At 43.0% G+C, this 7,031-nt stretch overlaps 1 long non-coding RNA gene across 1 annotated transcript; it reads right to left on the bottom strand.

Moving 5' to 3' along the window:
- Positions 1-4,655: 4,655 nt before the first annotated feature.
- LOC119909469 lies at positions 4,656-6,126 on the bottom strand. Its single transcript, XR_005445456.1, has 2 exons — positions 6,037-6,126; positions 4,656-5,013 (listed from the first exon to the last, which is right to left on the bottom strand). It is a non-coding gene; the product is annotated as an uncharacterized LOC119909469 (long non-coding RNA).
- Positions 6,127-7,031: the final 905 nt, after the last annotated feature.

The raw sequence follows: 7,031 nt of genomic DNA, 5'->3' as shown, positions 1-7,031 counted from the left end.
CTTACTGCTCTGCAGACGCTCAGCCAGCTCCTCCTGCTTCATTCTCCTCAGGAAGTGCAGTGTGATCTTCAGAAATGCCTCTCTGCTGCTCCTCCTCTGCTGCTCCTCCTCACCGTCCAACACCTCCTCATCTCCCTCTGACTCTCTAAGCATTCTGGGTAATCTGGACTCAGAACTCTCTGGAACTTCTTCACCTCGTTCTTCACAAACCTGCCAATGTTTTCCTGGAGCAGCTGGAACAGAAGAAAATGTAAAGTTGAACTGGTAGAAGTCAACATCAGATCATCTGTGACAGACAGAAAGCCTGCTGGTCTGCAGAGTGCAGCATGGAGACTGGATCAGAATGCTGCTTCACTATTTACTTTGTGGCTCCTGTAATTAGCAGTAGTAGCTGAGCTTGTACATTTACACACCATAAATATGGAGTCCAGGTCTGTTTGATGCTGCTGGGCAGACTGACCACTGGGAACCTCTGAGCTCTGCTGATCAACTCTGTGAAGAAATATGATGATTTGAACATATAATGACAAACAGTGTTACATGTGCTGTGTTATATCTGGTAGAAACAGATCCTCATACACCTATACCAGATCTTGGTATAAAAATGTATGATCTGGTCACTTTCCATGGAAACACCGCTGGGTGCAGGGTAGACTGGACAGGAGAAAATGCTGCTGTTTTACTCATCCAGCTGTGTCTCAGTGGACATCAGCGGACGAGGAGGCTGCTGAGGTCCTACTGGACTCTAACTGGACTTACAGTTACAGTAAGCAGCAGACAAAAGGGCATGCTCATACTTTTAATATTTTTACTTTCTCATGTGTTTGCCATTTGTTTTGCACTGTTCTTTGAACCTGGTTCATTTCTGTGCTGCTGATGTGACATGAGAATTTCCCTCTGGGAATAAATAAAGAGTCTATTATTATTTTTAATTAACAAAAAACAGTGCTGAACCAAGACCTACCTGAGAGCTCTTTTTAGGAGAGTCAACAAAACAACACAAACATTTAAGATTCTTACTTTTGTTCAGCATCATTATGTCCAGCTTTGAAGTGAACAGGGACATGACGGTCGCTGTTCATGGACACACAGCTGGGTCCAGGAGAATCTGGTCTCTGCCGATGGATCCTGAACAATGAAATAACAAATCAGATGTGTCCTCAAAGCAGATTTAATAGATATATTTATGTGTTGGTGTCTCTGGTAGTGAGTTTTCAGCTGAATCTGCAGTTTCTCAGCGTTACAGAGTTTTATAGCGACTTTCAGTTGTTGTTTATCTGTCCAGCTGCATCTTTACTGTTAGTAGCTCAAAACTAAACTTCATTCACCTCCATTGAGCAAGAGGAGGCTCCATAGACAATGTTCTTATACATTCTCAAACCTGCATCCAGCTGTTTGTGATTTTAACTGTGGTTTTGATATTTGGACTAAGATCTGCAAAATGTGAGACCAGTTTGAAAAAAGGTGAAGAGTTAAGAACATGAAGTGATCAAAACAAAGACACCAAACCTCATCTCAGGAGAGACACAAACATTTAACATGCTGACCTTTGATCAGCAGAGTGGTGTCCACCTTTGAAGTTAATAGATCTGTCCATAGACCAGTCACTCTTGATGGACACACAGCTGGGTCCAGGTCCAGGTCCAGGTCCAGCAGAGTCTGGTCCCTGCTGCTGCTCTGGGCTTCAACACAACACACACAGAGCTTTGAGAGTGAATAATGATGGTGGAGTGATTTGAGTCCTGGACAGTTAGAGATCCTCATCTCACCTCTGAGCTTTGGTCTGGCTGTCATGTTCCCCACACAGAGTGCTTTTAGAGGGAGGGACTCCCTCCTCTCTGTCCTCACACTGATTCATAGCAGAGCCCACACCTTCACACAAACACAACAACATGCTGAGAGAGCTGCACTCATTCATTACAACAAGCTTTACATCTCAGGACACTTTAGTTCTCCTCAAGGTCTGTGTCTTTAAATCTTTATTTCTGTCTTTAAATGTTTAAATCATGACCAGAGAGACACAGGATGGCTGATTTTACTTTGGTCCTTCTCTATTCCTGTGAGGGCCCCTGATGGCTGAGGGGCCCTAATCAACCTCTAAGTTCCCCTCCTCCTCTGGTCCATCTAGAAAGGGTCCTGGAGCCTCTGGTACAGCTGAGACCTGGGGCCTCATGTATAAACGCTGCCTACGTATAAAAAGGTTACGTACGCTGGTTTTCACGTACACGTGGGATGTATAAAAATGAACGTGATGTGAGAATGTGAAGTCCCTCCACAAACTTTTGTCTGGCTGTCAGTAAACTGCTAAAGTGCCAAAACTCACCAAATGTTTCAAAATAGTGTTTCCACTGCAATTACTGTGCAGATGTCAATGGAGTAGTCTATCAAAATCCTAATTATGTCTTTTGACAAAGGTTTGATCATGTATGTAGTGGTTTAATATCAAAATAAAATTGAATGTGAGAAAAATAGATCATGATGACTTTCACATATTTAATTTCACTTCATTTCACATGTTACCACTTTATCATGTAAACATTCAAACCAGCAGTGTTATTTGTGCTCGCACTAGTCAGCCATAACTATTCCATACTGCACCTTTCAATTGGAAAAGAAATAAAATAAGCCAAGTGCCAACTGCAGGCTGCCTTTCCCCGGTATTAGCCGGTGTGTTTACCTGAGGTGTAGGCCTCTTTAATAATAATGTTCGTTGTGATTAAAACCTGCTTTCACATAGCGGTATAATGTGAAAAATTTAGATTTTTTTTTGACGGGGGACGGGGTTTTACAATCACAATGCCATCGCCGATGGCTGACAGATGGCTTTTATACATGAGGCCCCTGGACTGTTCTAAAGGGTCTTCAGTGAAACCAAGTCCGTCTCAGTGTTGGAAGATGTCTGTATTTGAGCCCTGAACTCTTCATCCATGCACTTAACTTCAGAGTATTAACAGTTAAACCAGAAACCTGAGCCAAGTGGATCCAAGCTGTCAGACCAGTTCAGACACACCCTGCATGTTTCACTGATGATGTGAGCTCAGACTACAATCAGACTGCTGCTGATTCTACTTGAGAAACATGAACAATATTACAGGGAAATCTTTCTGAAATCATTGTTCTTTAACTCGGAGAGAAATTCTACAGCAGATTTCAAAGAGATATTTAGAAACAGCCAATCAGCATCAAGAAGCATTTCTACTGTCCAGTTAAACAGTGATCCAGCACAATGTGATCAAAGTGATCCTGATTATCAGACATTTACAGATTCCTCTGGTCGGATTCTCACCTGCTGAACTCACTTCAGGTCGACTTACAGACACTTTGCACCTTCATGTGTGGAGGAAACACTGGGAGAGAAGAAGCTGCTCATTTCTTCCTCGTCAGTCCTGGTGTCTGTGTGCATCTGATCTGAGGACGCCGTCACAGCCTCATAACTTCAGAGTCTAAAAAACATCAGAGGGACGTCAAAACCGGTCTAACCTGTGGCAGAAACCCAGTGAATGTTAGAAGAATCACACATCTAATGATGTAGTTCTGCTACCTGTCCACTAGATGCTGCTAACTAACCATCTGATGAACTAAATCAGATCAGGGCCGATATTCATCAAGCTTCTCTTCTTCTTCTTCTTCTTTTTAGTCTTAAATGCTGAGAATTCATGAAATTTACTCCTACTTTTAAACTTAATAAAAGCCAGTTATCAAATTTCTTCAAGCTAAGAATCACTGACTCTCCCAGTTATTTAAGAAGCTCCAGAGGTCTCTCAAGTGGTTAGGAGCTGCCAGTAGGGCTTGAGATGGCGCTGTGGAGACAGAGACATGCATGAATATTTCAGGAGAGAAAGAATTTCTGGATTATTTGACGACATGCAGTTAATAAGATGCGGTCGGACAGCGCAGGCATAAACTTTGTCAGCGAGTTGGTGAGGGACGTCACCTTACCACAGACTTTACGCAGTAATGCATTTTCACTTAAATTGAAGGTGGTGATGACGCTTTGTTTCTTTGCCACAGGACATGCGCAGCAATGCTGATGATTTTGGCCCGTCACAACCATCAATAAGCCGAATAGTCAGGGAAACAATTCTGGCAATCATTGTCACGCGTTTCATCGACTTCCCAACACCCCCCGTAATCCGACAGAAGCAGACAGTTCATGCAAATAGCCAGCCTCACAGGAGCAGTAGAAAGATAAACTTTTTTATCTTTCATTTATTAATGTGTGGGCCTATATCATAATATTCTCTTAAAAATTCTTTATTGTTAAGTGTGTTGAATATAAACTCCTTTAGAATTTCACCATTCAATGTGAATTTATCTGAGAAGATTCTTAAATAAGGAAATTATTCAGTGATTGGTCCTTGGCTACATCATCATCCAAAATCCTGTTTGCAGCACAGCAAAGTGTCGTAAATCACTCAGACTGACACTTAAGATTTACTCCTGCACTTCACTCAAAGTAGGACAATGATGCTTGATAACTAACTTTTAAGCTCAGCTTCAAGCTAAGATTTTTTTTAGTCTTAAGTCAGTTCTTAGCAGTGATCTTATGAGTAATTCTGAGAAGCTTGATAAATACGTCCAGATACGGGCCCAACTCAGCACTAAAAGACGTGTCACGCTTCAGATAAGACCCAGGAATAGACTGGAGACAAGAGCTGGTTCTCAGAGATTTATTGAGTCAAGGAGCTGGCGGTGGCTGCGGGGATCGGGGCAGGCAGAGCAGGCAGGCGAAGGAAGCTGATGGGGTCCAGGCAGAGAGGCAAACAGGTAACAGGCGGGAGAGTGAGAACCAGGACGCGGGGAAGGTGAGTTGGTCACGGACGAGTCCGGTAGAGATCCTGAGTGCAGGAAAAACAGGTTAGTTGTCAGCTTAACAAACAGAGTACAGGTATGGTTCCTAACCAAACGAGCTGGTAGCCAAGACGTACAGAGACGACTTAACAATCCGGCGAGGACAGGACGTCAGGCCGCTGCTTAAGTAGGGCAGGAACCCGAGGGACGCCTCCCGGCAACCTGCAGGTGAGAGAGAAAGGGGAAAAGGGCCAGAAACCAAAAACCGCAGCCACACCCAGGGGAAAAACAAAAACGAACACAAGGCAGTCTTCTACAAGTCAGGGTTAGGTCGCAGCAGGGGGGGCGTGACAAGACGTCATGAAGCAACAGTGTGGATCACATTGGTACACTGCCATATTTTGGACATGTTGGTTTGTAATGAGGCAGAATGCAGCCTGAGATCCCCGGGCGGGGCCCTTCACTCTGTTCCTCAGTCCTGGTTCCTAACAAAGGGGGACCAGAAGCTCCAGAACCTCAGGCTGCCACAGATGGTGTCTGCTATTAAAGCTCTTCTTCAAACAGACTTTGGCTTCCAAACATTTTTCTTTAAAGGCCTTTTTACTCGTTTGCACCTGTAACAACTTTTAACTTTGTTTTAAAAGCTGTTAAACACAAAGTTTGTAATTATTGTCACTTCTAATAGAGCTACTACTAGAAATACTGCTTCTGTGATACAAGTACAATATCTACTGCTGGGACTGAAAACTGCTGAGAGGTCAGAGGTCAGGGTCCGGCTGTAGTTTAGCTGATGTGTTTGCTTCTGTGAGGACAGGATTTGTGATACTGTTAAGAGCATTTGTGTCAGCCTACCTGAGCAACAAAAGTTTGCTCTTGTGATGTGTAATTCACATCACAGCCACTAGGGGAAAGTAGTCAAACTTAGAGGTCCCATATTAAGCTCATTTTCAGGTTCATACTTTAATTTTGAGTTTCTACTAGAAAAAGTTTGTGTGGTGTATAATATATGTGCATTTGACTCAACACATCAGCGCAGCATTATTGTTCAGACACCACACATGCTTTAATGTTCAAAAACACATTTTTCTCATGATATCCATTGCTTTAACACCTCTATTCAATGTCATTCAACAAATTATTTCAGCTGTACTGTTACGATGGGTGGCTGAGTGGAGCAGGTTGGAGGACCCAGATGCAGCGAACCGAGGTGATTTATTAGAACAAAGACAAGGCGAGCACACTTACTGATTGAGTGGCTGATACAGAGTCCAAAACGAGGATAGAGACATAAACTAAGGACAAGGAACGAGAGAAACAGGCAAATAGACGAAACAAATGGCAAAAACTCAACCTCACCAGAAGAAACTACAACTCATAACATGTACTTGTATAAACTGCTGGAGTTTAATTTATAACTAAACATCATATTTTATAAACTCTTCATGTGTAACAATCTGACTTTGTAAAGTAACTGAAGCTGTCAGATAAATGTAGTGAAGTAAAAATATCTCCCTCTGAGATGGAGGAGAAGGAGAAAAACTCAACTCAACATATTTGTACAACTACAAATATGTATTAAGGACAGTTCTTAGGCAAATGTACTTATTTAATGTTCACCACTGCATATAATAACAAACAAATGACAAAGGTTTCTTTGTTTGTTTGATAAACTGAAGCAGTAAAAGGAAAATGGATCTTGAAACAGTTAATCTCACCTCCAACACACTTCATACATGTCTCAAAATAAAGTTGTTGGACCAAACACAACAACTCTCAGTCAGAAAGCAAACACTGTCACTGATAACACACCGAGCTATCAATCAGTATTTTATTACAGAAGAACAGATTTTCACATTATGGACTGCGTGTGTTTCAGTAGTCGTCTAGTCCCGAGTGAAGGTGTACAGGTTGAGACGCCAACGGTCTCCGGGGTGGATGGCAAGGCAGGTGCACAGGGAAAGACGCCATTCACTCTGCCCAGGTACGATCCATCCCCGTCAATTAGTACTGGCTCCAGAGAGGAGGCACTACTAAAAGTCCGTCTCGCTTGTCTTCAGCTGGATGCTCAGGAAAAAGAGCGTGAGAGGCAATCTCAATTCCAGCTTCAGCTGGAGGGGAGGAAGCTGGAAAATGAGGCTGACAAGGCAGTGAGGCTGCGGAAACTTGAAATCGAGGTTCCCGAAATGGGACGGGGGCGGAGCGCTCACGATGACTCAGGTATGACTTCCTCTTCCACCACT

Source organism: Micropterus salmoides, unplaced genomic scaffold (assembly GCF_014851395.1).
Source record: "Micropterus salmoides isolate LMB-PRFRI ecotype aquatic unplaced genomic scaffold, ASM1485139v1 Ms_hic_scaffold_18, whole genome shotgun sequence".
Classification (NCBI taxonomy): domain Eukaryota; kingdom Metazoa; phylum Chordata; class Actinopteri; order Centrarchiformes; family Centrarchidae; genus Micropterus; species Micropterus salmoides.
This window is presented reverse-complemented; position numbering and strand designations above follow the sequence as displayed.